At 42.1% G+C, this 26,041-nt stretch overlaps 2 long non-coding RNA genes across 17 annotated transcripts; one reads left to right on the top strand and one right to left on the bottom strand.

The window, feature by feature from the left end:
- The first annotated feature begins 3,192 nt into the window (after positions 1-3,192).
- On the top strand, positions 3,193-14,583 carry LOC103630366 (uncharacterized). Of its 16 annotated transcripts, XR_002265392.2 has the most exons (9): positions 3,234-3,766; positions 3,884-3,988; positions 6,154-6,196; positions 6,604-7,245; positions 7,314-7,829; positions 8,035-8,106; positions 8,336-9,033; positions 9,268-9,375; positions 9,452-9,541. It is a non-coding gene; the product is annotated as an uncharacterized lncRNA (long non-coding RNA). The 16 variants fall into 16 exon arrangements; XR_004852487.1 differs by having other exon boundaries at positions 3,226-6,196; positions 7,314-7,595; positions 7,679-7,829; positions 9,452-9,540; XR_004852485.1 differs by having other exon boundaries at positions 3,233-3,766; positions 3,884-7,245; positions 7,314-7,595; positions 7,679-7,829; positions 9,452-9,543.
- A 266-nt stretch (positions 14,584-14,849) lies between these two features.
- LOC118473256 (uncharacterized) lies at positions 14,850-15,835 on the bottom strand. The gene is made up of 3 exons (XR_004852489.1): positions 15,774-15,835; positions 15,563-15,648; positions 14,850-15,474 (listed from the first exon to the last, which is right to left on the bottom strand). It is a non-coding gene; the product is annotated as an uncharacterized lncRNA (long non-coding RNA).
- Positions 15,836-26,041: the final 10,206 nt, after the last annotated feature.

Below are 26,041 nucleotides of genomic sequence, written 5' to 3'. Positions count from 1 at the left end.
GTCCCCATGCCATCTTTTCCGGAAGGTTGGCACGGGGCAGCTCGATCTAGAACGAGTGACGAAGCTATAGCAGCCAAAGTTGTTATGCTATTGCTCTTTGCCCCAGGGTTTCGTCTCATAAAGCAGTTCGTGCATACTGCAGAAACTTTTTGCATTTGGCTCCAAGCCCTGGCTTCTCACGGCCCAGACGAAGATTCCCATTCTTATAATCGCTTCAGGGGTAATTTGATGAAGGTAAACCTGATAGATCTTTAAAACCTCAACCACAAATTTGCTTAAGGGGAACCGAAGTCCAGCTTTAAAAAAGCTTCGGAAGATCACAACTTCATTCTCTTCGGGAGTAGGCACAGTTCTCTCTCTGTCATCGGCCCTCACAATAGACATGTCTCGAAAATATCTTCCCCTCATGTTATCAAGATGATTCTGTTTAATACTCGATTTGCCGAAGACTGCGTGACTAGGACGCCATGGTCGATCTTCGGAGTCTTCACCTCCACTTTCTATATCATAGCTGTCACTTTCACCAGTATCCTCAGATAAACCTTCTAAAATCTCCCTAGTGATCTTCTCTGTGTTCGTCTTTGCTATCGATTCAATAAACCCAAGATTCTTCTCTTCAGAAAGGCTCAGCTTTGTTTCGGCGACAGCTTTGTTATGTTGAGACATCTTCGAAAATGTTGAAAACGTGCTTTCAAGACCGAAGCTAAAAAGTCTAGAAAGCCAGGCAAGCGTTGGTGTGCAAGAGCTAAAATATTGAGAAAGCAAGAGCAGATGGCAAGAAAGCGTGCTAAGTGTGCCCACAGTGCGCTCTTATATATACGCCCAGTGCGTTGCAAGTGGGAGGGCCCCGCCTGTCATTGACTGTTGCTATTCTAGCAAAGAGAAGGTGTTTTTTCGGACCTTCGGCTTAAGGCCTTCGTCCATATCGCAATCTGAATTTATCATCCTAACAAATTAATATTGCGAGGGGCTACTGTTGGGGGCCTTCGGCTTCCGAAGGTCCTCAAAAAAATATGATTTAACAATGTTTCTGGAGTATAATACATGAGCATGTACCTTCGGACTTGAGTCAAAATCGCAGTATGAAGAAGCACAAGGGAAACGAAGGATGGAACAGAGCCGAAGCTACGTGCAAGGGAGCTTCGGCATGATGACAGGAAAAAGGAAACCAACTTAAAGAGGAAAAGGCTATCTAGACCCCGATGAATTACTATAGAGTCATTAGCAAATGCAAAGGGTCTGGATGTAATTTTACATGGGCTGCGACCCGTGCCTATAAATAGATGAACAGTACCCCCGTACTGTTCAGGCTGACTTGGCATTTTGCTTTTGCGTCACGCTTGTACCCTTTATTTTCCTTCAAGCCGAAGGTACACTTGTAATAAATTATCATTTCTATTTATCCATAATAATAAAATAAAAATAATCCTATAATGACAACATATCTTATTGTTTATGCTGTATATTATACTTCATATGCATTTCTCTTCATTTCTATATGCTGAGTTTACGAAGGTATGTTCTTCGTAACCTTCGTCCGAGAGTCATTATATCCTAAAGGAAATAATGCTTCGAAGGACGAAGGACTTTAACGTTTAACATTCTTCGTGTTGCCTTGTTCTTATCTCATAGCATTTGAGGACAAGTCCCCAACACACCCTATGATATTTTGCATTTGTTCTCGCTGTTCATCTACATAATTCTTAAGAGATTGTAGCTCGTTTGTAATACTTACATTGGGGATATCTGGTGTGGGTCGGAGCGAAGCCGGATCCGTCGCCCGTTGTTGGGCGACTTTATTGTTCCTGTTCACCTTGAAGTTGGCCAGGAACTTTGCCCTCGCCTCTTGAATCAGTTGCTCCTTATGCTCCTCGAACTTGAGCTGTTCGTCAGCCGGCAAGGTTTCCCATGTCGGCTCTATAATGTTGCTGGGGGAGACTTCAGAACTATCCCTTGAACCGTCCATTGAGGGTCGATTTGATGGGTCTAGATGTGTTGTCCCCAGTGGAGTCGCCAAAAAGTATGTTGACGCCTTTTTCGGACGCCAAACACTCAACAAGAACTAGCGGTGGTGCTCTCTGCACAAGCGCGGATGGTCCGCGGCCAGGGGCCGGACGGTCCGCGACCTGGCGCAGGGCTTGGGTTCCCTGCCTGTTGGTTGGACGGTCCACGCGTGCGTAGGGGGCGGCGAAGGTCGCCGGCGGTGCCTGGATCTCGCTCCCAGGAGGGACCCCGTCGGGGAGGAGAGATCCTAGGTGTTGTCTAGGCTCGGGCGGACCGACCTAGACTCCTCTAATCAACGTAGAGTCGAAGAGAAGCGGAGAATTTGGGGATTGAGAGGCTAAACTAGAACTAGACTAGAACTACTTCTAGTTGTACAAGAAATAAATGCGAGATAAAAGTGTTATTGATTCGATTGATGATTATAAATCGGCCGTATACCTCTCTATTTATAGAGGAGGGGGCTGGACCCTTTATAAACTAATCTCCCGAGCTAATTCCGCGAATCTAGCTAACAACCGTGCACAAAACTCGGAACCCTAATCTGCTCTACGCACGCGCGGACCGTCCGGCCCACAAGCGCGGACCGTTCGGACCGCGGACCGTCCGGCCTCAGGGCTGGACCGTCCGCCGCTCATTTTGGAGCTCAACAGATATATACATGGTCAATCCTAGATCCATTTTGGGTCCTTTAGTGTTCTATTTTCTGATAATGTTTGAAGACCTATCCAGTAGCTGAAATGGACATGTTCAAGCTTTAGATCATTTGCTATTTGCGATAAATAATTATTCCTAAAAAATGAACTTATGAAATTGAAAAAATATCTTCACCCGATCTTTCTACTTGCGTCTGTAAAAGTTAAAATTTAAGATTGCTATGCTGAAGTTTCAAGAACAAAATTGATATGTTTTTGAATCAACTGGAATTTACTTTTGTGCGCTCTGTTTGTACATCTGCATCTACATCGATTGGTGTGCCTAGTTAGAACAACATATATTGTATGCTCATTAATTATCGTGATAGTCTCATGCACACCTAAAGTATTTTATTACTATTGCTCCAATCTGCCAAAACTCGAGAACAATATTACTTCTTGTTAAAAGACGCTCGGGTTTGGAGCCTTCTCTGTATTCCGGGGCTACGATGCCTCTCGTGTGCTGACGCATGCTGACCAGCGGACTCGAAAATTTATCGAAATCAGTTTACGAGCCCTCCCTGTATCTCTCCACTCTCCTTCTCTGCCTCTCTCCCTCTCCGCCTACCTCTCCTTCCCTACCGTCTCCTGCCACTGCGCCCCTCCAATAGCGTTGTCCCTTGCCCTCGCGCGCCCCGTGCTCTTCGTCGTCTTCGCCAGCCCAGGTGGCAGGAAGCTACCCATAGCCAGCCTCGTCTTCTCGGCCAAATCCTTCTTCGGTGCACCGCTGGCCGCCACCTCGGCCTCCGTCGCTTTGTCGCTCCTGTGCCAGTGGCTGCCTCCAGCTCGCTCGAGGTCGTCGCTACGGGGAAGAAGGGGCCTTTCCGACCAAATCCTTCTTTGGCGCGCCACTGGCCGCCACCGCGGCCTCCGTCGCGTTGCCACTCCCGCGACAACCGGCCGCCTCCAACTCGCTTGAGGTCATCGCAGCGGGGAAGAAGGGGCTTTCCCAGCCAGATCCTTCTTTGACGTGCCGCTGGCCACCACCGCGCCCTCCATCGCATCGCCACTCCCGCTAGCTCGAGGTCGTCACAATGGGGAAGAAGGGCTGCAAGATGAAGACACACAAGGTTCTTTCCTGCTAGCTCGTCCTTAGTTCCTGTGAGTCCTTTGGTTGTTCGATGCCTTCTACTGATTCATGTCTCGTTCGGTTATGTGTGTCATCACTCGTCATGGCGTCGGTGAAGCGATTTCGGGTGACAAGGAAGGACAAGATCATGCGGCGGTGCGCTGGGAAGCAACACTTGCTCGCCAAGAAAAACACCAAGCGCAAGAAGAGACTCTCCAAGATGGTATTCTTCTTTCCTCCACTCTTGTGCCGCTCAAATTTTGTTCAGCCGCTCATTTTGTCGCGGAGGTCGTTTCAATAGCAGTAAATAGAAATCATGGCTGGTGCACCTCCGTGAATTAGATGCTAATGTGGAATGACGATGTCAATAGCATTTGCTCTCGTATTTTAATTGCTTGATAGTTTTAACGTGACAACGTTGCTGAAAACTAGAAAGGCGAAATGCAAGGGCGTGAGTTTGTTTTGCTGATGTGCTCTGGGGTGCTTCATTTGTTATTTCTTGGCATATGTCTCCTACTCATTAGGAAGCTCAGTTTATTCCTCGATTTTCAAATGTGTGTGAGGGCCAGTACCCGATAGATGGCATGAAAAAAGCTTTTGGCTAAAATTGAACATGTCAAAGTTCACAGATTATTATCATGGTCCTTAATATAACGTTTGTTTCTGAAAATGAACTATTTTATTGTACACATAAAGTTACCACTACTATTTTTGAAAAAGCTAGAAAATAGTCATGACAATTTTGAGAATAAGGTGGGTGGGAGTGGGTGTTTAATGTTTTGACCTACGAGTACTTCTAATTTTACTTCATTATTGTTAGTCATCTAATATATACTTGTTCCTACTTCATTATTAGGCGTGGGTGTTTATTCTGTGTTAATAAGCAGTTATAAATTATGGGGTGTTAAAGTAGTAGCACGTCTTTGTTACAAGATTATAGCCGATCAAGCATACTTCGTTTACTACTTGGATAACACACCAAGCAGAAATAGCTGAACAAATATCCCTACAAACAGCTCAGACATCATTGTTTCAGTTCATGTCCGTACTCTGCTTTGATCAAATACAGTTCCCGGTATCCAGTCCATACATTTTAGTTTCCAGATTTTTGTTTGGATAACATTAAGCCCATACTTTTTCATATTTTCAGTTAGCACATACATTTCATTTCATCCAAGACATGCTGAAAACTGAATGTGACTCATACAACGGGCTAGGCATCCTGTTCAAATCTAAAAACTTAGTCAGTTTGGATCACATCATATTTTCAGATTTTCAGCTTATAAGCTGAAATTTGACGCCCAGTTTCCAGATTTTAGATTTTCATTTTTCAGTTTTTTATTTAAACAGTTTGGATCACATTCATGTTTCAACTTTCGATTTGCAGATAATATGCACGTAGTTTTCATATTGACATATATTATATGGTGGTCTGAATCTTGAAAAATTGCTTGCTTGTTGAGTGAAGAACTCCTTGCCATGGTTGTTGCAGCCTAAATCTGTTTATATTACTTGTAGATATTCAGTTGTTATTTTGTGCCTTGCTGCTACCAAAATTAAGAAATGATAACACTATAGCCCACCTAGCATTGTTCTAACATTTTAAAATAGAATAATTGGATCTATACCATTAAAAGATTCTAACTTTCTGCATAGGTCTATCGTTGGAAATGAAGGGACATGTCGTTTTTCTGTCCAACGAGAATAGCAGTTGTCTTCTGCTAATATTGTCGCTGGACAAATGAACTCTGTGTTTTTGTGTGCAAGCAATAATTCAGTTGTTGCTTTGTTGGTCTGGCTATCTCACTAACCATTTTTGTGGTGATTTAATCTTGAAGCATCGATTGTGCTAAATAGTTTATCGGATCCTTTATACTCATGTTTTCCCTTGAACTGGACAGAGGTGCCGGATAGGGCTTAATAGTTGAATCGAAGATTAGGATACGTTGGTAGGAGTACTAGGGAGGGATCACCTGGATCAGTGCATTAAAGTTAGCTGACAGTAAATATTATTGTTCTTGCTATTCTTTCGAGCAATGTTCCTCAAACCATGATACATATATCTTGTAATAAGAAAATCAGTGACCTTTTTGGTGAGTGACAATTCTATTATGATATTTTTGACGATGGAGATCTAGGCTAGCTTGTTCCTGAGTTGGTCCTAAGGATAGGTTTCATCACTTTGTGGCGTTTTATTCATCTTCTAGCTTAGACGGTTTAGTTATTACACTGAGAATTATATTCACTTGGAAACACTTGTTTCAGCTGGCTATTTACTTGTAGCTAATAGGGAGTTCCATTTAGTTGACTATCTCACATATAGTTATCCAAATGGTTAAGATGTAGTGGTGTGTTGTTTTGCTTTTTGGTGTGTGTCAATTTCTGCAGGAGATGTTCGCCGATCTGTGGGCCAAAGGCTTCAGTTTGCTAGGTGAGCATCTGCACAGTTCTGAAATAGGCGCCTATGGTTGCACAGTTTTTTACTACAACACTTATTCCACACTCAGGCTAAATTTGGCTCAGTTGGTTACAATGTCATGTTGATTGGAATCTGCCATTTGTGAATCTATGGTCTATGACTTATCTGGTAGGGTTAGATTGGATAAATGTGTTCAATACACAAAAACTTGTACTATCTATATGACACTAGAGATTAGTGTGCCAGATTGTTAAAAGCTAGATAATCTACTGCTACCATTTAAAAGTAACTGCTGGATTAATTTTATAGGTGGATTGTGCTTAAATTGCAATATGGAGATAAATTTGTTAAATCTGTGTATCAGATGGCCTGGGCTGATCTTTATTAGGCTTGTTATTCATGTTCTTCTATTTTCCCAGGATTCATCTGCTTTAGCTCAATTGGGATGGCCAGATATGCGGATACCAATCTTATACACCTTATCATGGCCAGATAGAATCTATCGCCCTAGCTCAATTTGTTAAATCTGTCTAGATATTTGCAAGCATGACATCTTCACAACTCCTGGGCTACTTTTACAGGACATCTGATGCTTTTATTTGGAAATGACCTCCAAGAATTCAGGTCTTATTTTTTATTACAGTATGGGGTTGTTCTAATAAGCTACTGGCATATGATGGTAATACTTGATAAATTCGTATGGATGAGGGAAACCTAAGTCAGCTGTTGGTATGTGCATCTGTGATTAAATCTGATGGGTTTTTAATCAGAAAAATTATGACAACCATCTTATAAATTTTAGGAAATAGATATATTATTGTACTTAAAACTAAATTTTCTGAACAGCTCATCAAACTTGGACCTTGACCTAAACTCATTTCAATTTTGGTGTCATTTTGAATAGTTATATGTACGAGTTGAGTTGGATACCATGGTAAGGTTGCTAAACATGAATATGCTTTCGAAAAAAGGATGTTAAGTAACTTAGTGACTCTGCTTAACACTGTAGGATTTGAGGCTGCCATAGTATGCTCTCTGACCGTGCTAACGGGAGGAAGGAGGTGTGTATATAGTTTTCTTGCATTATTTTCCTGTGATTATTCTCATCCCTCCCATGTGTTCTTTTCAGATGATTTAAGTTCTCCATGTTTATAACCAGAAAGAGGAGGATAGTCCAATCATGGTAACTAAATAGTAGGTAGTAATGTTTCACGGTAAATCACAGTTCTCGAATGCGATATGATCTTTGACTCGGAGTATTGAAGACTAATTTAGTTTGAGTTTGAGATTAGTTGTTTTTGTCATTAATAAACTCACATTAGCGTCTGGTTACGAGCTCACTACTAGATTTTAGATCTCCATTTTTGGTGTACTTCTGCTGCATGTGCCTCCCATAGTTGCGGATTTGCAGGTATCACCTGATTCCTTTTGATTTTTGGATTGAGATACAGTAAAAGTTATCTTTGCCTGTTTCCACCACACTGTATCATACAGGTAAACATGAATACAAGGCTGGCTTGATCTGGCAAGTGCTCGCCATTCTATGGGCCCATCACACTTTTCGAGTACACTGTTTGATCATGAAGAGCAGTCTGCTGCCACTAAACTTGAGGTTGTTGATCATGATTGTCTGAAAATTTATCGGGTAAATGACTTCTCTACTATTTGAGTTAATTGATGCTATCTATCTATCTATCAACATTGCAGAACTAATTCTAGATTTTAGGAATGCTTTTGTTTCTCTTGAATTTGGTTCCTCAGTTCAAGTTTTGTTTTTATTGAAGCATACATTTACATAAAATTAGAATGTCAATTCCATACACAAATCACTGATGGGTTTTTGCTTGTAGGGATATGCCTTGGGATGGAGAAATGTCACAGAACACAGGATGAAGACGATTCCAAGAATCCACCCATGTCAGGTAACACAATAGCATGTCAGCCATATGCTATACATGCATATATTATGGTATGGAAATAACTCCGGAGAGTATATCACATTGTGTTATGTATGCAAACACTAATGCAAGACAGCCATCCTGCCCATCATGTTGGTAGGGGTCAAAAGCTTCTTGCTGCTGAAATTGATGGTACACCGTACAAGCATTTACCTTTGATTTTTTCTGACGTTAATATGTTGCTTCACTGAAGGACTAGAAGACGCCTTCACATCACGGAGTAGAGCTCTCAGCAACAACAGTGCAACGATGTTTGGACTTTTGTTCACATATGGGAGTGTTTAAACTCCTGCACCTAGATTTAGAAACACCACCATGTAAAATAGACAAGGCGGTGCTTTTGCAAACATGATGCTGCCACGAGACCCGAACTTATGTATGGCCAAACATGTTAACATATTTTGTATGTCATGGGCTGTTCCAGAAACATTCTGAAATACACGGTTCCTTCTAAATTCTATATTTTGTCTTGATAGAACGCCCGTAAAAGTGCTTCAATGTTCTAGTTTACATGAAAGGTATATAGCAATTTACTCAAGAATTCTATTGTCTCTATAGGACGGCTCCACTTATTCTAGTAAAATAAAAAAAACTGGATTAGGTGGGAGCAAGCGAGTGTAGGTTGGGACTTGGGAATAACTAGGTTTAGCAAGCGACGGTCTAGGATATGTTTTATTGATTTTAATCGATCCGAAAATTTAAAACTACGAGAGCAAGATGTGAACTGAGTTTGGCCACGGCGATCATTCGGAACCCCTGGGACCCGCCGCTCGACGACGCCGGCCTCCTCCGCGCCTTGACCGTCGGCAAGTGCATCAGGGCCGCTGGCCGCGCTGCCGCCAAGCAGGGATGGGTCGTCGTCTCCCTCCCCGCGACACCTCACGCGTCAAGGTTTATTTTCTTAATCTTGGTTGCTGACTTTCTTTCCCACAAAATAAAGATGAAATAAAATACAGCAGGGCAGGACTTGGGAGCAGGCTTCAGAGCACTCTAGCAATCAAATCACTCACTTCGTTGCCTTTCTGCTTGCTATCCAAAGGAATTCTTCTAGGAATTCGTTATACCTGCATTCTGAATCTTGTTTTTCTACCGCGTATGGATTGTCCGATATGATGAACATTCAAGCAAAGCAATGGGCGTTATTGTTATCAAGCTGAGCTGGCTCTCAGCGTCAGTCAACAAGTGGTTTCTTCGCTTGCCAGACGACTTCCCGGCTGACCAATGTACCCGGTGGTCTCTGCTTTCCAACTGAATTTTTTCAGTGTTCAATTCAAGAGCAGCACCCTTAAACCAATTTTTTTGGCTGCAGCTACCAAAGTAGGAGGAATCCATCATGGAGGCAAGAAGCAGATAGACAAATATCCTCCTGCTCTTATTACTAACACACGGTATATTTCCGAGCAGTCTAGCCTATACTGAATCCTTGATGTAGTTTTTATCATTATTTACTCTACTATCAGTTTTCAATTCGTCCTAGGTTGCTCTTAACTCAGGATAAATTAGAACTTGAAATATTGGTCGGTAGAGTAAATAATGAACTATATCTATGGGTTTTTTTTTGAGAATTTTTTATGACTTTTAGTAGTTTGATTGTGTGGCAATTGCACGGAAAGTTTGAAAGTTTTTCTTTGTTGTGTTCCCATTCGTTCAGCTTGCAGGTGGATACACCTGATCTTTTACATACATGATTCTGAGTTCCAAATGTAGTTGTTTCATATAGCATGGTCAGTGCGGGGAATAAATAAACACGACAAACATACTGGTAGTTTTCTTTTCTTTTTCTTTTTTTTTAAGTAGGAATAAGTGGATTGCCTTTTTGATACTTTCTACTTTGAGCACTCATATCAATTTGGTTTGCTTTATGTTTGTTGCTTTGCTTCTGTCTGTCTGTGACGTGTGTGCCTAAAGGAATAGAGACAAGAATGGTCCCTTCCTTCCCTGCTGTGCACCATGGTAGCTCAAAGTCCTGCTGCATGTCTTTTAGATTGAGAGGGAGAGGAGTGGTGCCAATACCCAATTGTCCAATTGGTGGCCACAGCTTTTCATCCTCTCTTTTTACTTGATCTTTAGCTTTGTGATGTGTGATTGTGCTATGGCACCCATATAGGATTGGAAATCCTCTTCTTGTATGCTGAGAAAAGGTACAGATAAATCTAGAAAAAATCCTTTTAAATAATGCAGGAATTTGTGTCTGTCATTGTTATTTTTTCTGTACTTGGGATATTATATATTAGAGGTGACTTCACTTGTGACTTCACTTTGGTAGTGGCACTCCATCTATACATCCATCCTGCCTTTGTATCCTTGTGCTTTATAACAAAGAAAAATCCAAAGTCGTCGCCACTTTGGCGCTTTGCTTTTTGTTTGTGTGGCTTGCTTTACTTCACTTGTTGTCCTCTACCCCAGGCCCCAGCTGACAAATACATGTTTTAATTTACTTTGGACATGTATCCGAAATTTTTTGGAAGCCTATTACTACTTTGACTATCATCAAATCTGTGAAAAACAAGAGGTAGCTAGTATGGAAACCATGAGAAATTCAAATCACATATGCACGAATTGGATTTCGCAAACATGCATTGGGACGCACATACAGATGGTACTTTCGATAATCTCGTAACACTAGTGCATAGAAGCTTTGTATTGGTGGTTATAGACCTATTTTTACTCATGTTTGTGGCTTTCAACAATCTTTATTAACATCTTCTTAAGAATCGTAACCAATCAATGTTGATGATGATTCTCTTAACTAAATCGTCAGTACATATTGGTTTACAATTGCGGTTTTGTGAATCTACCATATGTATACTTTACTTTTAAAAATTCAAACATCTTCACCATATTACTATAAAACCTTATCAGCTGATCCTAATCAACTATATCATGATACTCAAATATACATCACAAGCAATTATAACTCCATGTATAGTCACTAACCCAAGTATATACATCAATCATAGCATTGTGCGTGTGTGTGCGTTTGTTTGTTTGTTTTTATGTTTTTGCTCCTAATAAGTTGTGTGTGTGTGCATGCGTTTGTTTGTTTGTTTGTTTTTGCTCCTAATAAGTTGCATAAATCCTTTAATATTCATCTTTGTTTAGTTATAGCACACTTCTAAGATCTGTGTACTCTAGCTTTGCTAACTCAAAGGTAGCATCATGATATTTTCTATCGAATAAGATAATCTATTTTATGATGAAGTGACATATGTCCTCCTATATGTTCAACACCACTACCTATCGAGGTTTTGCATTTTGTGCAAACGATACATTCGCACAGCAATGACAAAACTTCATATGGGACTATTACTTCATCAGGGTTCTTGGTGTATCTTTCGTTTTTATTGATATACTTGCACACGTAGTACCCACAAAGGATCGTTCTTACTAGTTGCTTATGGCACTATGTAATGTGTGTTTGTGTATGTATGATATTTTTTTCAAAAATTTACCGACCAATTTTGATGTATGATCATTGGCATCTTTGTTTATAAAGTACCATCCACTCTTCAACTTATACTAGATGAGTGCCCGTGCGTTGCAACGGGAATATATAATATCGCGATAACTTATATGTACAAATGTGTGTTACACTGTTATGTGATTGAGGATGGCGTCTGTGAGCCGTCCGGGATGGCGTCAAAGCGAAAATTGGGCCGCGGTCGAGCACTCCAGCCCCGCGGCATGAGGCCGCCCGTCTGTGAGGCGCTTGAGGCGGAGGGCGAGTTGGGGTGGGGTTAGTTTCGGGGAGGGAGCAATCTCTGGGGGACTGTGCTGGAGTGGCAGCGACCTTGCGGCGGCGGCGCGCGATCGAGAAGGTGCACGTGGGAGCCAGGGGAGGGACGACGCAGCGGCCGGCAGAGCCGCATCAAGGTCAGCGCCCAGTGGAGCTCCGCACTACGACGAGGGGAGGAGGGAGGGAGAGGCAGGGGCACCGAGGACAACGTCGCCTGTGGATTCATGCGATGCAGATAATTACCAAGAAGCTTTATTACATATATATGAATTAACTTGCAACTTTCTTTGATTTTATATAACTGAAAATAATCCTAACTATTCAATGGCACCTACAAAAATTGTTTGCTTATGTGAATAACAGAAAGAAGACTCAATTGCCGTAGGGCCCTACCACTGGTTCTTAATTTGTATTCCTGAAAACAAGCTAGACCACATAATATATCTTCAAAATATTCTGGTGTCTTCCACCGAACCAAGTAAAACAACATTATTGTGAGCAAATATTATTTGTTAATAATAACAAAATAGGATCTACTTCGAAACATAAGGAGTTGTTACTTGCAGGAGTTGTTACTTGCATAGAGGTTCAACATCGATGGTACAACCATGTGTATGCATTGTCTCTCTTTACAGGTGTCATTACACAACACCACATGTCTCCATTCAGAAGTATCAAAATCCACATATCAATCAATGTGATATTTTGGACCAGTTGGTTAGAGCCTAGAATATATTTGAAAAATGGATAAAAGTTCATATTACCCCACTAAAATGCATTGTGACGGCCCACAAGAACAAATATTATACTTTATCTTTTTGTGCTATATTTATCAGAACAATCCGGTCAATTTGGATACACAAGACCCGGTCCATAGAAAACAAATCTTACATCTACAGGTTAGCTTTGTCTTCATCCATAAACTGCACAAATCGAAGCAGCATATACACCATGGCCAGTTGCCTCATCTGCCTATACATAGAAACAAGCGAGTGCCAGTTCGATGAGTCCATGAACAAAAAAATAGGTGACCAACCAACACTGACATCAGAGGTTGAGAACTCACCATATGTAGTACCTATCATTCGTAAAATGTTTCTGTATTCTCCCTGGTAGTTCAATCTTCACTATACCACCAATGGAAAGGGTTGGGCATCGAAGCTTGAAGGTTTCAAAAAAAATCCTATCACAACAGAATAAAGTAGCGTCAGTAAAATTGCCAAATCGTCCATTTAGTAAAACAAACAGGTGGAGAGCTGCAAGTTAAAGATTGTAAACAAGGTTTAAAAGTGAGCAGCCAGTCATGTAGAATCACACCAACAACGATGACTCCTGTACACAGCCAAGAAGAGAAGGGTGAAGGGGACGGCGACGATGATGCCTCCTGCACACAGCCAGCGCACGCGCCACGTCCGAAATCAGTGGTTAGGATAGGTAAGATGCTGAGATCATAATATGACCATCGATGAAGGTTTGTTTCTGATTTTATAGCACTTCTTCCCTAAAGATGAAGGTAAGGTGGCTCAGTGTCGAGGAGCATTTCAGTTTCCTGAGCACTCGATGCCTAATTATGACAGTAGAAAGGCTGCTAACAGTATGATCAAACAGAGAGTGAGGGAATAAAGGATCTAACTCTTTAAAATGTCGAGTATTAGAAGAGGGAAAGTAAGTAATTAGAGTGGTTGATGCAAAATGTTTTGAGTTGTCTAAATTTGAGTCTGAGTATCATGAGGTATGCAATTCCCTTTTACATAGTTTATTTATAAAGGTTCTCCATTTATCATAAAATCTTAGCAACATACTACTAAAAGTAAATCCCAATTAAATTGAACCCTCCAGTGATCAGTGTAGTCAAGCATAACTAAGTTACCTTTTCAAGCCACCGGCAATGGATTTGAAGAAGAAACTTAAGCTCGACAAATTTTGAATTAGATATTCCCTTCGTAACTGCAAAATTTTGAGACCTTTTTAAACTTCACAACTAGAATAATGTCTGTCTTAAGATGCTCTACAATAGCAGATTCAGCACAACCCTTTCTAGATAACTTCTGGTGTCAGGATTTTATGTCAACCACATTAGTAAAAATATAAGTGCACATCAAATATATAAGCAGAAATCGTTATTGATATTTCAAGAAACTCATCAAGATTAGTTGCAATTGTTTCCCAGTAATATTGGTAACTGGTCTTGTCAAACGGCCACCCTTCCCTTCCAATTCTACAGTTACATCTTCTGTGTATAATCTATGGCTGATAGTTCAGTCACTGTCATACCTAACATGCAGGAGGATTTCATATGACAAGGCCAGGAAAAAAAGACTATTAATTAAGATTTAAAATATAAATATGTATTCATATAAGGATTTCAAATGAACTATGTACTTGTTGGTTATCTTATTCCCATTATATAATATTGTTTACAGGCTCGCGTCTTGGTGAAATGGAACGTGATTGTTTAATTGCATATGGTGCTAGAATGCTAATATTTGAACGCCAAGTGTTTTCAAATGATTCTTATAAAGTCCAGATGATACCAGAAGTAGTTCGTGGTTTGTGTTTTTTCAGGTTTGCAATATATGTGCTACCAGTAGTAGTTTGTGACGTGTGAATATTTTTCAGGTTTGCAGAACATGTGGCTTGTTAGGCTACTACAACCATAAACTATTCAGTGTGCAAAAAATGGGAAAATATAGCCTAGATGAGGCTGCCATATGCTTGCAAGCTTTTGTTAAAGGTACTGCAAAAGAGCAAAAATGTGTTGTTGCTTCAATCATAGAACCTGAAAAATTGTCCTTCTCCTCGGCTTGATTCCTCAGCCTCCGAAGGCTCTTTGTATTTGGTTTCATCTGAAGCTCGTTTACGACGGTCGTCCGAAGCATTCTTCCCCGAACACCTGCACGTTCTATCCAAAGGCAACCTTCGGCATTAACCTTGCAGTGTACAGATAACAAAATAGAACGGTTAATGAGCGTTTTGAGGACCTTCGGGAGAAGGAGACCCCAACATATACATACAAGAAGGATCCAGATACAACATCAGTACTTGACTCCATAGTCCGAATAACTCCTTTATCATGGTAGTCGTTTGCTGATAACTTGTTAAAAGAGAATGGCTTAAGCTTCCAAGCAATTCTTAAAAGGGTATGATTTTGAGATGAGTTCTCTTCCTGTAAATAGAAATGAGAAATCATTCAAAACTATGTCTTGTGCTGCTCCACAAGATATTCATAAATGTAGCCATCAAACAAAGAACATAGTTTTGGCTCAAATACAAAATAGCTAGAATTTTAAGTAGCCAAGAAAGTGACATGCAAAGAACAAGCGACCCTACCCTTAGTCGTGAAACAAAGAATGCAACTAAGCCATTGATGCCACTACAAGGCCTATCGAGAAGTTGATGTGTCTTCGAACTGACCAGAGAAACCATTTTAATGAAAACCACTGCACCTAGGCTAATAGGTGAGCATTTATCTTACCTGTCAAGTTCACCGAGCAAGTAAGCTCATGGGCTAGACAACCATGAAGTGGAAGAACCACAGGTACCTCCCATTGTACATCGACATACTGGACATTGGCTGGTAAAGCGTAGCCTTGCCCCTGGGAAAATTAGTATATCCATTATGCACTCAATGTTTGCTCATGTTATTCTCAAAAAAATTCAAACATCACCTGATCAACTATATACCTTCACGGTTGCAGATAGCACAGGGCATGCTATTCCAGAACCAGTGTTGGCAGCATGATCTTTGTGTAGCCGTTCTCCAATGCAATCTGAGCAAAATATCAAGCATGAAAGGGTGAGTTCGACTTGCAACGACAAAAAAACATGGGGACACCAAAGGAAACCCCCTTCTGCAGTGAAAGCATGTGCGGGTGCCGAATAAAGTCGTCCCTACCCGTCTCATCACTGATGTCCTAGTCGGTCTCGAGCTTCTAGGGTTTGACAGTGTGCGGGGTGTGTACCTCGGGCGAGAAAGTGCACGGGGGGCAACGCGCTCATCTCCTTGAGGAAGCTGTCGCCGCAGGAGGGGCGGGGGATGGGGAGGCACGGAGGCCCGACCGCGCGCCGTCCAATCGAAGAAATGGAAATCACTCACTTCTTGGATGGGCTCGGGGTGGAGGTGGTCGGCGTCGGGGGGGGGGGGGGGGGGGGGGACGGGCTCCGTCCTGTGGCGCAGCGCGCGACACCTGCTACACCAAACTGTTGGTCGTGGTAGTGCCCATGCCGAGATCCGGGATGAAGGGGTGGCGAGGGAGTCGGGCGTGAGGGAGAAGGAGGGAAGGGGGCGGGCGCGGTCCTCTCAGTCATCGCGCTGGGATGGTGGGCGGGGGGTGGAGCACGGTCGACGTCGGGGTGGGGACGGGAAGGGGCGACAGGGGAGTCAAGCGCGAGGGAGAAAGAGAGAAGGGGAGGGGAACGAGCTGGTTGGGGTCGAGGGCGGAGCACGGTTGGATTGCGCGTGGAGGAACGATCCAGATTCATCGATGGCAAAACGACAGAACCAAGGGAGGCAGCCTACCCCCTTGTGTTCTTCATAGTAGTAGAGATGTCTTGTAGATCACGAATAAGATCACTAAATCATTCTCAAATTCTCATCGATGTTATAGAAGTGTTAGAAAATATGCAGGTATAACCGGCTTAAATATGTCAGTAATGGTTCATATGTGTTGGCAGGGTAATTTAGGGAGTCTAGGACTACTAACTTTCCATCCTGGGGATAAGTCGTTAAATAGATCCAATGACCCCTTCACGAATTTAATTAATAAATATATTAAAACAATTATACTAATTGAAATTATTCATATAAACCATGTAAAGGTAGAATTATGCAAAGCTAGCTATATGAGGCAAGTATATATTCTATCTTGGAATTAATGTGTGTCCTATGTAGACACGATAGTCAATCTCGAAGTCTTTTTTCAACTCTTTTTTAATCTTCTCAATCTAATCGTCGTTGTTGCCCTTAAATATGTTGGCACATGATCTGATTTCGAGTGTGTGCTCCTTCTCACATATTCTCATGAGGTTCAAATACCCAACCCTTTTCCTCTTGTTGAGCAAATGGATCTTGACCATACTCTCTTGTCGAGCAAATGGATCTTGATCATACCCCATCTTCTGCTTATCATATTGCATTCTCCAAAATGCACGTGTATGTTAGAGATTGAAATTTGATACAATATATTAATAATAACACATGTTTATGAACGAGTGGCGCTTACAGTCCGCACATCATCATGAGCTAGGTGTTAAGTATCTTGATATTAAACGTGAAATGAATGCCCTCGAAGGTAACTATAGTTGTGTTTGGGCCACTAACAAAACATGTCCCGGTATAAAAGCACCGATTGCATCTATACCAATGAAAGCTACTCATGTACTAGTCTAGGGATACAGCAAGTCGGGTGGAGCAAAAACCTACTCGCGATCGCACTCGTGAAGTCTAGCTAAACCTACTCGCAGTTGTACTCGCAGGTGCAATTCCAAACCTGCACTAGCACACGTCAGGTTTCGGGTGGGTTTTTGGTCATTCGAGAGTTTTTTACTCAATGTACAATTCTAAACAATAATTCAACTATAAACCATTAAGTACCAGCAATAATTGAGTTATATCTGTGGATTTTAAGCATTCTCAGGTTGAACAGAAACAAAACAATTCATAAATCATTAGCCAAATTACTTATTTAGAATAATTACTATTGTATCTTAATTACTTTTGCACAAAATAAAAAATGAACCAAATTTCGGGTTGGTTGCGGGTCACTCGCGGATTGAAATATAAACTCACACCCACACCCGCGAAACTTCAGGTCGGATGCGGGTGCATTGGCGGGTCAAAATATTGACCCGTACCCACACTGTTGGGTTTTGAGTGTGTGGATTAAATTGCCTTCCCTATACTAATGATGTATCCTCTTCATGAAAGGTGGAACCTTGAGGAGTATTTCCCACTAGAGTAGAGGCATGCTACATATAGTGAGCGAGGACATTTTGTAATCCTTTGTTGTTGGTTTTTGTATGGTCTTTGAGCAGGAGCTAGACTTCTTGCCACCTCTCTCACTACTGGTTTCTCTCCCCTTTATCCTTCTAGTTCCGGATATCCACTTCCTCGCGCCCAACAATGATGTCTTCAAGTAGGTCATAACCATTTTGGAACAACTGGATGTTTCTCTTTGGTTTTAGTTCCTTCATGTTGTTGAGCATACTTTTCTTGCTCGGGAGGGGGATTCCTAGTTGGTGATGGTAGAAGTTCTGGTTGTTGAGCATCTTTGGTCTTGTTCAAGGAGGGTGGATTCTTGGTTGCTAGTGGTGGTGTGTTAGGTACAAGATCATGAGGTTTCAAGGCAGCGTGTATCTCGGTTGAGGTTGGTGGTTCATCCTTAGTTATTGGTGAGGTTGACATCAATTAGATAGATGTCATCAATGAAATAGGAGGGTCACTCAACCTAATGCCTTGTTAATGCATAGGATGAAATTGTTGATAATTTGTCTTAGTTTCTTGATACCTCTAGAGCGAGCATGTCTAGCAAGTCGTCCTCATGCCCTAGCACTACTAGTGACACTTCTACCATCCACTACTTGCCTAGAATGGTGTTACCATGAAACGTGTGGCCTAGGATCACCAAGCCTATGTCTACTTGTATTTTTATGAACATTGGTAATAACCTATGATTTAACTAGGGGGCAAGCTGATAATCTGATGATTTCATCAATGCGTAGTGCTACTTGTTTGTCGTAGATCCGATGCTGCTTGGAACTGAAATGGTCAAGATGCCCACGAGAGGGTTATAAGGGAAATGGACCTCAAACAATTTTAATATTAGTTTTGTTGTTTGATGACTAGCACACCTAATTGTACTAACAACTTTACTAAGTGATTGATTATAGAGTTCAAAGGATACAACATACATTCAGACAAATATGATTCAAAAGATCAATGAAGATCAACTTGGATCAAATTGAATAAGCAAAGGACTTAAGGGACTTAACGAAGATTTGCCCCCAAGTCATACAAAAGTCCAAGACACGAGACAAGATAAGCCCAAGCGAAGGAAGTGTTGGCGCATTTTTGGGCCAATCACTGAACGAACCCTGGGGCCTACGCGTGGCATGTAGGACCGTGGGGTCCTCTCTGCGGGAGCACGGACAGTCTGTAATAGACAGCTGGATCATCCGCGACTTACGCAGAGAGCTCTGTTTCTCCCCTACAGGCGCACAGACCGTCCACATATAGGCTACGGACCATCCGCGATGGCGCAGAGGGCGAGAGCATCTAGAGGGGGGTGAATAGGTCATCCTACAAAAATAACTTAAAACAACACAAACTTAGCCTAAAAATGAAGTTAGTGTAAGCTAAACTCAAGTTTGAGAAAATAAGAAATGAGAAAAAATTTCCTTCACTTGATTGCTCTTCTAAGATATGAATTATATTAAGAGCAATATTACAAGTGACATTGAGAACTTAGGAAGAGAGAAAATCGCAAGAAAGTAAAAGACAAGTGACACAACGATTTAATTAGGAGAATAGAGGGAGAGATCCGTCGATGCGAGAGATAGAGGGAGCCAGCAACGGCCACCGCTGTAAGGATATTTTTTGAGTGCCATCACGCTATAGTGATATGAGAGAGAGATATGAAGAATAAAAGCTTGTGTCATAAGTTTGTTGATCAACGGTTATGATTAGGTGGTGCTTACCGATTCGGCTTGGGGCGATGTGTGTTGTCCATTCGTATAGGGGCGGACGCGATCACACGTGGTAATAACGAATTTGGTGGATAGAGGGACGAATGGCTTAGATCACATACCAGTTCGTTAAAAAGGATGATCTAACCTGGATCGTTTAGATTGGATCGTGCGGCTCAAACGTGCTCATACCCCTTAGGCCACAAACAATTGTTAAAGAGCCACTATTTTATTTAGAAACTAGGAACGTGCCCGTGCGATGCCACAGAACACAAATTGCGACCCTCCAATGGACTTAGGACCCTGACGACGGGTGGCGTGAGTACAATAGTGAGGGCAAAATCTGTGATTAAACATCATCTATTGTTGTGAGTATAAATGTAAACTTAGTCTATTGTTGTGATTAAACATCATCTATTGTTGTGATTAAACATCATCTATTGAAAATCATGTCTACATCCACACTGAAATTATAATTTAAGTACAGTCGTTTATAGGGTAAAATGACCTGACTGCCACAAGCTTTCTTTTGCATTCATTTACGATTGTCTGTCAATGCACACACAAAACCACAATGACTGTGACGGGCCACAAATGAATGCTCCAAAAAAAGAACATGCTTGAGAGTTGAGATCTGGATGCGTTGCCTGGAGACTAAAATGTTTCATCTTTTTGTTTTGATAAACTATCACATGATAAGCAGTACTACCAGATTCCAAAAAAGGATCAATCGACCTCTTCTGTAAGATAAGGATAACCGAAGATCAATGTAAGAATCAATCCCAGTTAACCACGACTGGAGTCACAAAAACATTGGACAAAGCGCAACTGCATCTTGTGTTGCTGATGTGTTTACTAAAACAGTAGTAACATGGGTAATATGCTTTGGTTGATTGAGACGCATAATCTTAACAAAAATCACTTGAGTCCAATTAATTAAATGTACCTTCATAGTTTATAGAAACAGAACCAGCCAGATCAAAAAGAAAATACCAATCGGATGGATCTATTGTTAAAATTAAATAAATGCATGAGCATCCAATCCCACGTGGGATTGTGCGAGCAGGGGACACGAAACATGGCGCGCAAGATTTTGTCGGCACCGCTAAAAGGTCTGTGGGGGAACAAGAGATAGGCACATACCTGCATGGGGAGCGCGTCCATGTCGGCGCGTAGCGCGACGACGGGCCTAATGGCGGCACCCGGGATGGTGGCCACGACGCCGGTCTGGGCGACGGGCCACCTGTTTGGGACACCGATCGCGTCGAGCTCGGCCTGCACAAGCTTTATAGATAGATGGCTGGTCTGAGTAATCAGAACCTATCTCCATTGTTATTTCTCACACTATCTCCCCATTGTTACAGTTTTATGCTTACAGATAACACACCTGATTACAAAATCATATCACCAATCAGGGAGCTTAAAATAATCCCCAAAAAATCTTTGACAGACAGTTGAGATGAATACAACAAGGTAAGATATACTAAGCAGCATATACAAAAGATTTGACAGACAGTTGATATGACACGAACATATGGTTAAACGTGGTAAATGAACAAAACCTAGGTATGAACTTGAAGTAAAGCTACACTAAGCTAAACTGCTAGAACAACTGGTTGTGTGCTCCAAGCGATACCAGACCAGTGTACTCTATAAAACGCATAGACAAAATGCAGGACTAATCAACTCTCAGGTCTAACCTAGAGTTTGGTAGGGTCTACAGTAGAAGCATCAATCACAACTATGCTGCCACTGATACGGAACTGCTCCCAACTATCTGTGAAGTGCCAACAAATCTGTAGGGTTACACACAAATTCAGGGGCAGTGGTAAATCAACCTGCCATCAACATCACACCTCGCCAAAGGGGTCGCTCTTGATCTCACCAATCTGTTGAATCAAAATTACACATGGAATCGGCGAGCAAGGAAATAAAAAATGACAATCAGCACAGAGCACGACAGATACACTAATCCCCACTTTCATACCCTTTATGGAGACATTTCCTCGTAGAAATTTGGTGTGGATGGACATGAACACATTACAAGTTAATTTACGTGTTTTGTAACCCTAAAAACTTGAAACACAAACAGTCAAAGAAGACTATGAGAAGCATTTGCAATACAAGAAATATCTTACGTCAAACAATTGACCTATCTAGCCCAAGCTGATCAAGCGTCGTAGAGAAGTTAAAATAGTATAATCAGACAAAGGCATTCCAAACGAATCTAGTTGATGCAAGTAAAGCAGTCACTAAAAAGGTTTCATAATCCATTTGTGATCCTAGCCATACATAAATTAACTCTAGTGAGAATAGTAACACTTGACTATTCTCTCCATACAAGAGGAGAGGTTAGCAACTTAGCATCTTTTAAGGATAACAAACCATCACGATGTGTTGATTGTTATGAAGCTAAACAATAATGTGCATAACAGATTGTGAAGTAACTTAATAGTCTTAGAGTTCATGTTATATCTAGATTATCTGCCTAATTTAGTTTGCTGGTTAATTTGAAACAAAACTTTATAGTGATCAAACTTTAGTACTGTCTTATGCTTTATGTTTGCATCTTGGAAGGGGAAAACATTATCCTTTCTTAATCAGTCAGATGCATTTGCCTCGTTTCCTATTTCTTGAATCAATAAATTTATATTGGTATAAGACAGGGCAAGGTGATGAAATCTGCAGTTGATAAAATAAGGCATGTATTTGGGACTTCAAAATACCTGTTTTGACCTCTCGTAGAAAGCTGAGAGCACCTAGAGGGGGGGTGAATAGGTGATCCTGTGAAACTTAAACTTATAGCCACAAAAACTTGTTAAGTGTTAGCGCAATAGATGCCAAGTGGCTAGAGATGAGTCCAAACACAATAACCACAAGAACCCAAACACAGAGATGGCACGGTGTTTATCCCGTGGTTCGGCCAAGTACAAAACTTGCCTACTCCACGTTGTGGCGTCCCAACGGACGAGAGTTACACTCAACTCCTCTCAAGTGATCCAATGATCAACTTGAATACCACGGTGTTCTTCTTTACTTTGATCTTTTCCCGTTTGCGAGGAATCTCCACAACTTGGAGTCTCTCGCCCTTACAATTGAATTTCACAAAGAAGTACGGAGTAAGGGAGGGAAGCAACACACACAAATCCACAGCAAAATGCGCACACACACGGCCAAGAATCGAGCTCAAAAGACTATCTCAAAGTTCACACTAGAACGGAGCTCGAATCACTGAGAATGACAAACGAATGCGCAAAGACTGAGTGTGGATGATCAAGAATGCTCTAAGGTTGCTTGGTGTGCTCCTCCATGCGCCTAGGGGTCCCTTTTATAGCCCCAAGGCAGCTAGGAGCCGTTGAGAGCAAATCTGGAAGGCCAATCTTGCCTTCTGTCGTCGGGTGCACCGGACAGTCCGGTGCACACCGGACACTGTCCGGTGCCCGATTTCTTTCCTTAAATGGCATAGTTGACCGTTGCAGATCTGGGAGCCGCTGGCGCACCGGACATGTCCGGTGCACACCGGACAGTCCGTTGCCCCCTTCCGACCGTTGGCTCGGCCACGTGTCCCGCGCAGATCGCGCGGCCGACCGTTGGCTCACCGGACAGTCCGGTGCACACCGGACAGTCCGGTGAATTTTAGCCGTACGCCGTCAGCGAATTCCCGAGAGCGGCCTCTTCACGCCGAGTCAGCCTGGCGCACCGGACACTGTCCGGTGCATCACCGGACAGTCCGGTGTGCCAGACTGAGCTGAGTCTTGGCTGTACACAGCCAAGCCTTTTGCACCTCTTTTTCTTTTCTTCTTGTTTCTGTTTCTAACACTTAGACAAGTATATTAGTACACAAAACCAATGTACTAAGGCTTAGAAACATACCTTTACTCTTGATTTGCACTTTGTTCATCCATGGGCATAGATTCACATTTAAGCACTTGTGTTTGCACTCAATCACCAAAATACTTAGAAATGGCCCAAGGGCACATTTCCCTTTCAATCTCCCCCTTTTTGGTGATTTATGCCAACACAACATAAAGCAACTAGAACAAGTGCAAAATTACTTCAAATAAAATAAATTTGAGTTTTATTCAATTTTGGCATATATGGATCATCCTTTGCCACCACTTGGTTTGTTTTTGCAAATCAAACTCAAATCTCTATCTCTAAGTCAAACACACATGTTGAAGCATAAAGAGAGTCATTCCAAAAGAGATTGATCAAAGATTTCAAAAACTCCCCCTTTTCCCATAATCACTACTTCTCCCCACAAGAAGCCAACTTTTGACAAAAGAGACAATGAAAGACTTTTGACAAACCAAAAGTTCTACTCTACTATTTTCACATCTCTCAAGTGGTAGCTGATCCATTTATTGCTTTGGCCTTTATTTTCTCCCCCTTTGGCATCAAGCACCAAAACGGGATCAATCTTGGCCCTTTAACCCCATTGCTTCACCAAAATCTTCAATTAAGAGCAAATGGCAATAAGAGTTCATGAGATGAACTTGGAATAAGGTACCCTCTCATCGGAGTGCAGTGGAAGTCTTTCATGGTCCAAGTCCATCTTTTCCCTTTCAATTCTCCTTCGAGACTAAATCAAGCAAACTCAAGCATATGGTTAGTCTCAAAGGGTCAAGTTGTAACACATCTCCCCCTAAATATGTGCATCACTTACACAAGGACTTGTGAGGTCCAGGGAATGTTTGTACAACTTGAGCACCACAATAAGCAACAAAATGCAGAATGAACATGATCAAAGGCATAAACATATGTATGCTACAATTCAATCCAAGTTCCGCGAATCTAAGACATTTAGCTCACTACGCAGCCTGCAAAAGGTCTTCTCATCTAGAGGCTTGGTAAAGATATCGGCTAGCTGATTCTCGGTGCTAACATGAAACACTTCGATATCTCCCTTTTGCTGGTGGTCTCTCAAAAAGTGATGCCGGATGTCTATGTGCTTTGTGCGGCTGTGTTCAACAGGATTTTCCGCCATGCGGATAGCACTCTCATTATCACATAGGAGTGGGACTTTGCTCAGATTGTAGCCAAAGTCCCTGAGGGTTTGCCTCATCCAAAGTAGTTGCGCGCAACACTGTCCTGCGGCAACGTACTCGGCCTCAGCGGTGGATAGGGCAACGGAAGTTTGTTTCTTAGATTTCCACGACACCAGGGACCTTCCTAAGAATTGGCACGTCCCTGATGTACTCTTCCTATCGACCTTACATCTAGCATAGTCGGAATCTGAATATCCAATCAAGTCAAAGGTAGACCCCTTTGGATACCAGAGCCCGAAGCAAGGCGTAGCAACTAAATATCTAAGGATTCGCTTCACTGCCACTAAGTGACACTCCTTAGGATCGGATTGAAATCTAGCACACATGCATACGCTAAGCATAATATCCGGTCTACTAGCACATAAATAAAGTAAAGACCCTATCATTGACCGGTATGCTTTTTGATCAACGGACTTACCTCCTTTGTTGAGGTCAGTGTGTCCGTCGGTTCCCATCGGAGTCTTTGCGGGCTTGGCGTCCTTCATCCCAAACCGCTTCAGCAAATCTTGCGTGTACTTCGTTTGGCAGATGAAGGTGTCGTCCTTGAGTTGCTTCACTTGGAACCCAAGGAAGTAGTTCAACTCGCCCATCATTGACATCTCGAATTTCTGCGTCATCACCCTGCTAAACTCTTCACAAGACTTTTTATTAGTAGAACCAAATATTATGTCATCGACATAAATTTGGCACACAAACAAATCACCATCATATGTCTTAGTGAAAAGAGTTGGATCGGCTTTCCCAACCTTGAAAGCATTAGCAATTAAGAAATCTCTAAGGCATTCATACCATGCTCTTGGGGCTTGCTTAAGTCCATAGAGCGCCCTAGAGAGCTTACACACGTGGTCGGGGTACTGTTCATCCTCGAAGCCAGGGGGTTGCTCCACGTACACCTCCTCCTTTATTGGCCCGTTGAGGAAAGCACTCTTCACATCCATTTGGAACAACCTGAAAGAATGGTGAGCGGCATATGCTAGCAGAATGCGAATGGACTCTAGCCTAGCCACAGGAGCAAAGGTCTCCTCAAAGTCCAAACCTGCGACTTGGGCATAACCTTTTGCCACAAGTCGAGCCTTGTTCCACGTCACCATTCCGTGCTCGTCTTGTTTGTTGCGGAACACCCACTTGGTTCCCACAACATTTTGCTTAGGACGAGGCACCAGCGTCCAAACTTCATTCCTCTTGAAGTTGTTGAGCTCCTCTTGTATGGCCAACACCCAGTCCGGATCTAGCAAGGCCTCTTCTACCCTGAAAGGCTCAATAGAAGATACAAAGGAGTAATGTTCACAAAAATTAACTAATCGAGACCGAGTAGTTACTCCCTTGCTAATGTCACCCAGAATTTGGTCGACGGGATGATCCCTTTGAATCATTGCTCGAACTTGGGTTGGAGGTGTCGGTTCCGCTTCTTCCTCCATCACATGATCATCTT

This window comes from Zea mays, chromosome 1, assembly GCF_902167145.1.
Source record: "Zea mays cultivar B73 chromosome 1, Zm-B73-REFERENCE-NAM-5.0, whole genome shotgun sequence".
Classification (NCBI taxonomy): domain Eukaryota; kingdom Viridiplantae; phylum Streptophyta; class Magnoliopsida; order Poales; family Poaceae; genus Zea; species Zea mays.
The sequence above is the reverse complement of the archived record's forward strand: the minus strand, read 5'-3'. Positions and strand labels throughout refer to the sequence as shown.